Source organism: Bos mutus, chromosome 23 (assembly GCF_027580195.1).
Source record: "Bos mutus isolate GX-2022 chromosome 23, NWIPB_WYAK_1.1, whole genome shotgun sequence".
NCBI classification, from domain to species: Eukaryota; Metazoa; Chordata; class Mammalia; order Artiodactyla; family Bovidae; genus Bos; species Bos mutus.
In genome coordinates, this window is record NC_091639.1 from 47,476,076 (window position 1) to 47,485,953 (window position 9,878).

General features: G+C 40.3%; 1 pseudogene; it reads right to left on the reverse strand.

The window, feature by feature from the left end:
* Positions 1 to 469: 469 nt before the first annotated feature.
* On the reverse strand, positions 470 to 9,192 carry LOC138984972 (endogenous retrovirus group K member 6 Gag polyprotein-like; annotated as a pseudogene).
* Between the last annotated feature and the right edge of the window lie 686 nt (positions 9,193 to 9,878).

The window sequence follows — 9,878 nt, forward strand, 5'->3', positions numbered from 1 at the left end:
AAGAAGGAAATGATGACCCACTCCAGTACTCTTCCCTGGAAAACCCCATGGACGGAGGAGCCTGGTGGGCTGCAGTCCATGGGGTCACAAAGAGGAGGACATGACTGAGCGACTTCACTTGCCTTTGGCCATAATAACTGATATCTATTGAGGCACAAATGTATATTTTCTATTGTTAGAATTCATAGAATATATCCAGTAGCAGAATTGCTGGGAAATCTGGCTTATGTACATTCAACTTCAGGAAATAATGAAAGTATTTTCTAAACTTGCCCTGATTTATGCTTGCCCTGAAATCACTCCCTGATTTATGTAGCAGTTTGTGAAATAGAGTTGCCAGTCTTAGGTACTGCCAATCTTTTAAATTTTAGCCATACTAAAAGCAGTGTTATTTCATTTGGATTTCTTTCATCAGTAATGAGGTCACTCACTGTATACATTCATTGGCTTTTTGGATAACTTTCATGTTCTAGTTTCTGGTCCATTTTTTCCTTTTTTTTTTTTCAAATAATATTTCTGTAATTCTCTTTCTCTTTGATGATTAATCAAAAACATTCCTTCCTGAAAGTTTTCTAATCTGCATATTTTTACCTACTAATAATGGAACTCCACTCAGCATAATTTCTATACATATGTTAAAAATTTTGTTTGGATATTCATTTTCCTCTGAGAATACTGCAGTCTCTTTTCCTTAAGCTTTAGCAGTCTAGGAGCCTATTTGCTTTTAAAATATTTTATGATATTTTTACTATTACTTCTTGAATTTTTCATCTTGTTCATTTCCTACAGTGTTGTGCATTGTCTGCCTTTTCCTTATTAAATAAAGATATAATATTCCTTATTACAAAAATTATATATATGTCTTCCTACTTATAGTTTGCTTTTTGCCTGTCTTATGGTCTTATGTATTTTTATGGTTCTAAGCTTTAAAATTATTATACCCTAATATTAATACTTCCTTTGTATTACTGCTTATATGTTCTATGTAAAAAATAATTCCCTCCTTATTTAGATTTTTTCCCAATTTCTCTTAATAGTGTTTTATAGTTTTATATGAAGAGGACTTGTATATCTTTCATTAATATTCCTAGGTATTTTATATTTTTAACACTATTGCAAATAGTTATCTTCTTTAAGCCCCACTTTCTAATTGTTTGTTTCTGTTACAGAGAAGCAATACTAATTTTTGTATATTAATTTTGTATTACATAGAAGCTTATTTTCCACTCAGGAAAACAGGAATTATTCTAAGTAGTTTATACAAAGAGAACTTAATATAAGAGATTTGTAACAGGTGATAGAGGAATTGAAAATTGAAAGAGGAGAGGTAATGGGGCAACTCAAATTATAAAAACCAGTGAGCTGTTTCTACCTCTAGACTGCAGGAATAAAAAAAGAAGGTAGCATTACTGAAGCCCAGAGACCAGCATCACTCAGCCTAAATGGAGCAGAGACAGCACATGCGGCAGGAGCTAGAAAGAAATCAGTAGTTTCCTGAGATGCCACAGGGAGCAGAGAGAGAAAAACACCCTGGATCCACTCCCATCCCCACTATTATTCAGCCAGGCTCTTCCATTGTCTGAATGAGTGTAAATAGAAGCCACAGGCCAAAACAAATTGCAAAATTTTGTTCCCTTCAATACAGTACAGGACAGGGGAGAAATGGAATGGATGGGGGATGGATAGGTAACTGACCAGATTATGTGTTACATACTCTGATAATTTCTCTCTCTCCTTGAATACACACAATCATATCTTTCACAAATAATGGCAGTTTTATTACCTGCTTTTCAATCCTTTGAATATCTATTTATTTTCTTTGCCTTGTTGTACTGCCGATGTAGGTGGATTTTTAGGCTCAGAGTCCACCAAGTCACTCTCCAGTCTTCTGGAGCTATCTGCAGGTTCTTCCTGGGTATCGCAAGCCCATCTGTGACAGGTAGGACTAACTGCCTACCTCATATTTAGAATCAAAGGTTCATGCGATTTCAGAGCTGGAAGGGCTTTAAGAAATTACCTTGTACAGGCATTGGCAAGCTACTATTCTACAGCCCTCGGGCCAAATTTCACCTGCTACTTATTCTGTGAATAAAGTGTTATAGCTACACTTCTTTGATCATGTGTATCTGTGGCTGCTTTGATGCTGCAACGGCACAGTTGAGTAGTTGGACAAGGACCACATAGTCTTCTAAGCCCCAAATATTTATTATTTTGACTCTTTGCAAAATAAGTTTCCTATCCTTGATCTAGTCCACCCTCTTCATTTGACAGATGAGGAAACTGGTCACCATCCACGGCCACACAGCTATTAGTAGGGGATGTGGATTAGATCACAGACCTCCAGACTCCTAGACTTGTGTTGTTTTCATTGCATTACATAATTAGAAACTTCTCTGGATTCAATGTGGAGTCTGTGCTGTGAGATGGGGCAAGACGGAAGTCCTATTGTGGAGATGGCCCGGGGCCGGGCCCTTAGGATGGGGGGCCAGCAGGGACTCAGGGGATGCAGCTCTCCTGTCTGTTTGCCTTTCTCTCTATTATGGATGAGACCATGGCAGTAATAGTTCTCTTTTGCCTTACAGCAATAAAAAGAGAGAAAAAATGTGAAGAATGAGCCTCTTCTCCTCTTGTGCAAAGGCCTCTCCCCAACATGCAGTGCCAGGATGATGTTAGCTTAGCTTCCTCAAAGTACTGCACAATTTAGACTCATCAATTTCAACTTGACAGTGTTGTGAATGTTATTGTTTGCTTGAAAGTTAAGATTTCCAAAGGACCTTGAATTATTATTTACTGTCCTTGTTGCCATTATTCACAGCTCCCTAGACATAGAAAACATTCAATTAAATTTTCAAGCAGTCCTGTTTGGTGATGGATACAGGGAGGATTTCTACTGAAAAGGAATGACCTCACATTTACTTTTCTCAGTATCAAGGCCTCAGCTTTCTTCTGTTTGAAAAGGCATAATTATTTTAAAAAACGTTAAATGATTTTACATATTTTTCTTTCTTATGTCCTTAATATCTCACAGTCTTACTGTGGAGACTTCAAATGGAAAGACTGATTCTAGACTCCAAGTTTTTCTTTGTCTTCTGCTGTTTACCACTACATTGTTTGGGGGTTTAAGTGCCAGTTATCGTAAAAGAATATTTACTAACTAGATATTCCCGTAATTGAGGGTCTTACAGTAAGAGAGATAAAGGGCTTTACTTTCTGTTAACCTAAGCTTATTCTCTCTCTTTTTACTACTATGTAGGAGAATTCTCTTTCTTAAAGTTCATTTCAAATCCTTCCGGCTTTGATTTCTTTGCAAAGCTATGACTTCAGTCAGAATATTTTAGAACTCAAATGCTAGGTTTAATTATTTTTAAAACACTTATTTATAGAGTTAAGGGAATGGCTGTTTCTTTGTCTTCAGGAGCACATTCCTTTAGCTCTGATCTCATATCCTATCTTTCCCCATGGACAAACCCTGGAGAGGTGTCTGAGTAACATGGAGGTGGGTGCAGACCGGGTCACCCATCACTTTACAGGACTCCCATCACCTGACGTTATCATATTCTAAACCATCTTCCGAACCATCTTCCTCAGTTATATCTGTTGAGGGAGACAAGAGTGGTTTGCTGTATTGTTTTCTAAGTCTGGAATATATAAAACTTCTTATGACACCATGGTTCCAGAAAGCAGGCTGGACACTTTACCTCAAAACGGGGAGAGGGGGAACAAGTGATGCTAAGTGGAGCACAAAATCTAGTGTCCTCTTCTCCGTCTTTGATGTGGGTCCCCATAGCCAACACCTGAACATTTGATTCCCTAAGAGGTGTGTAATAAAAAAGTCTAGGTTTTGCACATCTATTACTAAAATGAGGGAAGTTATGGTAATATATAAATTTCTACCTCTTAAGGTTCCTACTCCTAGACCAAAGATAATTTAGTTGATTTTTTTGCCCCCATCGTTCCTCCTTGTGATTTTTGAGACTCCCCAGTGGCTGTACGTCTCAGTTCTGTCTGTTGTCCCAGCTCCTCTTGACAGAAGAAGGGTACCACAGCATCTCCCCTGCAGAACTCACGGGGTTCTGCTGGGGGGGTAGCCCCACAGCCCAGTCACTCAGAGGCTCCCTTCTCTTTGCAACACGGGTTCTGCTGGTCAGATAATCACTGCTGAAGTCAGACTGCAAAGAGCCCAGTGCCATTTGCCACTCAGCTGTAGGACTGGGGGAACTGCCGTGCTCTAAGTGGACAAACAGTGAAAAGAAAAGGACAGGTTTCTCTTATGCTGTACACCTGTACCAGTGCCCCTCCCAGTATTACCATCCTCCCAACCTACTTGACCCAACAATTTGCTTTTAGGTGAACCCTAATTAAGATCTTTCTGGCTTTGTAGAAGATTTCAACCTGTTTGTCCACAAAATCATGATGTTTTGAATTGAGAGAACATTTTTTCTCGCTGAATGATGTTTGGTTGGAGACTAGAAATAGTAGATTTCTTTTTTTTTTCATCATCTGTTTTATAATAGCCAGGACATGGAAGCAACCTAGATGTCCATCAGCAGATGAATGGATAAGAAAGCTGTGGTACATATACACAATGGAGTATTACTCAGCCATTAAAAAGAATGCATTTGAATCAGTTCTAATGAGGTGGATGAAACTTGAGCCTATTATACAGAGTGAAGTAAGCCAGAAGGAAAAACACCAATACAGTATACTAACGCATATATATGGAATTTAGAAAGATGATAACAATAACCCTGTGTACGAGACAGCAAAAAGACACTGATGTATGGAACAGTCTTATGGACTCTGTGGGAGAGGGAGAGGGTGGGAAGATTTGGGAGAATGGCATTGAAACATGTAAAATATCATGTATGAAACGAGATGCCAGTCCAGGTTCAATGCATGATACTGGATGCTTTTTGGAGGGAGGAGGGTTCAGGATGGGGAGCACATGTATACCTGTGATGGATTCATTTTGATATTTGGAAAAACTAATACAATTGTGTAAAGTTTAAAAATAAAATAAAATTTAAAAAAATTTAAAAACTAAAAAAAAAAAAAAAAGAAGAAAAAAGTTTTTTTAAATTGAAGGATAATTGCTGTACAGAATTGTGTTAGTTTCTGCCAAACATCAACATGAGCCATAAGTATGCATATGTCCCCTTCCTCTTGAGCCTCCCTCCCACTTTCCTCCCTATCCCATCCCTCTTAGTTGTTACAGGGCCCTGGTTTGAGTTCCCTGAGTTATACAGCAAATTCCCATTGGTTATCTATTTTACATATTGTAATATAGGTTTCCATGTTAGTCTCTCCACACATCCCACCCTCTCCTTCCCCCTCACCCGTGTCCGTAAGTCTGTTCTCTACGTCTGTTGCCGCCCTGCAAATAATTTAATCAGTACCATCTTTCTAGATTCCATAAATATATGCATTAATATACAATATTTGTTTTTCTCTTTCTGAGAAGTGTTAGATTTCTTAATGGTTTATCTTTTTCCATCCATGGGCTGATATGCGGAGCCAGCCGGCAAAGTCGATCAGGTCCCGAGAATGTGCGGCGGGGCTAAGAAAGAAACTAAAGCAAGAGACTACAAAGATGGGGTCGAGAGGTTCAGACACGCCACCACGAAGGGACGCAGTCTGACACCAACTTTATTCAACATCTCATATTTATACAGAAAAGCGTGAGAGAGACAAAACAGTTGACATTTTTTCTTGGTTAGCCTATACATCTTACAAACAGTCACAAGAAATCTTGAGAGCATGGGAATGGCTCCCTGTTATTATTTCTTACACAGATAACATTTCTCTGTGCGTGAGAAGTTTGCACAGAACTCAGGTGCCTGCAGTAAATAAGCGCCTAATCTCTGGGGTGGCGGGACAGAGAGCTATGTTTGCAAGCAAACCCTCAAGGACTGAGGCAGCTCCCAGAGCTGTGTCCTTCGGACAAAGGACCCCGTTCTCACGGGCAGCTCCCAGCAACTCCCCCTTTCTTTTTATATAGGCACACGCTTATGTTCCTTTAACCGCAGACCATTTCCATAGATGGAAGCCTTTATGATCCATAGATCATCAATCAGTTTTTTAATTAAACAAGGTGCAAGAAATAAAACAGTTTTATTAGTGTATATGGGAATAGACCGACCCTCCCAGTCCACGGGTTGGAGAAGGGGAGGATCGGGAAAATAAGCCCAGTAAGCATTTGAATATTCTTCAGAGTGTGCAGTGTTAATCTGATTTAAGATAATTAATAAGGTTATCAGGAAGCTTAAAGCGATATCGGATTGCCCTGCACCGCAACACGATTCTGTGCCTCTCTGCATCAATGCCTGAAGTTGTTGCCGAGATGGTAATTCATCATGCTCTTGAATTGTCAATCTCCTCATCTGATTTGCTAGAGACTGTCTCCCCCAGCCAGCGCCAGCGCCGCATCCTGTGGGAAAACACAAACATGCCTCGTCCCCAGATTAGTACTGGATCTGGTCCATACCATTTTCCTACAAGTGGGTCTTTCCAAAAGACTTTAGGTCTTATTGTTTGTGCATCAAAGTTCCAAAATCGCTGTGCTGCTGAACGCCACTTATATCCAATTGTAAAAATTTAGAACAAATAAAGCATGGTTTAGAGAGTTGGAGGGGTATTGGGATACAATTCCCCCTTCTTTAGTTTTTTTGCAATTGATGTTTGAGAGTTTGATGTGCCCATTTAATAATTTTTTGACCTTGAGGATTATAAGGGATACCTGTTTTATGTGAGATAGACAATTGCGCATAAAATAATTGAAAATTTTTTCAGTGTATCTTGGACCATTGTCTGTTTTATGGTTTTAGGGGTTCCCATAACAGCAAAACATTTAATGCAATGAGCTATACAATGTTTGCTAGCTTCTCCGGATTGTAGAGAGGCATGTAAAAAGCCGGAGAAGGTGTCAATAGTAACATGAACAAATTTTTTGTTTACCAAATTCAGGAATATGGGTAACATCCATTTGCCATATATCGTTTGGCAACAATCCTCGAGGATTAACTCCATAGTGGGGACGCTAAAAAACTGAGGACACGTTTGACATTGCTTAACAATCTGTCTGGCAGCTTCTCCCTAAATTGAAGTCTTAAGCTATTGCTGTTTTGATGGTGTAAGCTGTGGGAAGTTTTTGCCATTTGTTCCAGTGAAGGAAATATCATACGTGTAGCTTCATCAGCCAAAGCATTGCCTCGTGCTAAAGGTCCAGAAGTCCAGAGTGAGCACGAATATGACCAAAATAGCATTTATTAACTCTGGAGCAAATTAAATGTTATATATCACGAAAAAGAGTTTGGATAGTAGAATTCAGGGTACCAATAAATGGAACAGTCTCAATAGTGTTTAAGGCTCTTATGATATATTGACTGTCAGAATATAAATTAAATGGAGCAGAAATTTGTAACAAAGCCTGAAAAACGGCAAATAGTTTTACTTTTTGAGCAGACTTATAATTAGTATGCCAGGTGGTAGTATTGTCCTGTATAATCATACTAGCTATTCCATTAGAAGAGCCATCAGTAAATACAGTTAGGGGCGGCAAGGGGCTGAGAAACAACGATTTTTGGGAAGAGAAATTGGTGATAATGAGCAAATTGCAAAATTTTATCTGAGGGATAATGATTATCAAGCCGTCCACTAAAACCAGCTAAGGCAATAACCCTTGTAATGTCGTGGCCAAAGTTATGCCTTGAAATGTACGAAGGGCTGATATCGGCACAAATTTGTACATAATCGGATAAGCCTCCCTTTTTCTTGTAAGGTCTCAGGGCAGCTTGACAAGCCGAATTGGCATTTTCATAAGCAAGCTGTTTAGTCAACACCATCTCCGCCTGCTCATTTTTTATCATTTTACCAATTGTCTCAAGCAGGCGGGCAACAAAATCTTGATATGGCTCATCTGGCCCCTGGCGAATTTTAGATAAATCTTCAGTCTTTTTATCAGAATTTGGAAGCTTTTTCCATGCTTGTAGAGCCGCAGCACTAATCTGAGGGTAGGCTCCAGGTAAATAATTGTTGACTATTAGTGTCTCGATATTCTCCCTCTCCCACCATCATTTCATAAGTGGTGTTCAGTCCCTGTCGCCGATTGATATCGGCTGTGATCCCACATTGCTCAGCAAACTCAGATTTCCATAGGAAATAATCTCATCCAGATAAACAAGCTCGAGCAACCTGTTTCAAATCATTAGGTGGCAGATTTTGATTTCTAAAGCCTCTATAATAGCCTGAGTAAACGGCGCAGTCGGGCCATATTGTGCACAAGCCATTTTTAACTCTTTCAGTTGCTTAAAGGGCAGCGGCTCATAATACCTCTAATGTTGAGCATTTTCAAACACTGGATAGATTCCTGAAAACCCGGGAATATGTTCTCCTTCTTCATTAGCTCGCTTAATTGCTTGTTGAAGAGGAGATAATAATATCTCACTTTTAATTTTTATGTTTTCACCGGGCAAAGAAGCAGGGATAGATATAAGCTCTCGCGGTTCTACGAAACGCGGAGGTGGATCGAGTCCAGCAAGAAGCAAGGGAGGATATGCTGGAGGCGCAGGCTGGCTGGAGTGGGAGTCTCCCTGTGCATCCTTTTTTACTGCTATAACAATCTTCTGAATTAAATTCTCCAGCTGTTCTTCAGTAAGCCCTGAATGCTTTAATTCCCCTTTTCTGAGGGGGGGATTCCATGTTAACCATCATCTCCCAAGGCATATCCTCTCTATGGTTCTGAGCCGCTTGTTCATTTAACTCTTTCTGTTCATCAGAGCTTAACACATCATCACTCCTCCAGCCTTATAAGCTGTTCCCTCAGGCACAGCATAAAGCGGCTCAGGTGATGGGGCAGAAGGCTCTGTAACTTCGGGTCCTGTGGAATCTCTGAGAGCCGTTTGAATTTTATGTCCTCATGTTCAGGATCCAGGCAGTCTCTTATGAGAGTCCACAAAGAAAAAGCATCCACAGGAACACGATTGGGACCATGTAAGGAATAATATGTCTGCAATTGTTTTCTTACTTTTTTTCCAAGTTTCCAGACTAACTGTTCCTTCCTCTGGAAACCAAGGACAAACCTCCTCAATAAAAAGTAAAACTTTTCTAGCTGTAACTTATTTACATGAATTCCCTACCTTTTAACATAGTTTTCAACATATGTACAAATAACTGGCGGCTATTGCCTTGTCCCATGATTTATTACTCACAATCACCCTCCCTGCCCTTTACTTTTAATTACTTAGGAATTCCTTTTACTTACCTCAATCTTGGCGGGCAGCGGCCGTCGTCCGCACTCGATTCTCGGGTCCCTGTTCGGGCGCCACCTGCGGAGCCAGCCGGCAAAGTCGATCAGGTCCCGAGAATGCACGGCGGGGGCTAAGAAAGAAACTAAAGCAAGAGACTACAAAGATGGGGTCGAGAGGTTCAGACACGTCACCACGAAGGGACGACGAGTCTGACACCAACTTTATTCAACATCTCATATTTATACAGAAAAGCGTGAGAGAGACAAAACAGTTGACATTTTTTCTTGGTTAGCCTATACATCTTACAAACAGTCACAAGAAATCTTGAGAGCATGGGAATGGCTCCTGTTATTATTTCTTACACAGATAACATTTCTCTGTTGAGAAGTTTGCACAGAACTCCAGGTGCCTGCAGTAAATAAGCGCCTAATCTCTTGGGTGGCGGGACAGAGAGCTATGTTTGCAAGCAAACCCTCAAGGACTGAGGCAGCTCCCAGAGCTGTGTCCTTCGGACAAAGGACCCCGTTCTCACGGGCAGCTCCCGCACTGACATTACCCACTTTCGCATTCCCAGTGCTCCTCCCCATTCAGGGGATTCACACATATCCAGAGAAGCTGGGCAGAAGCAAGTAG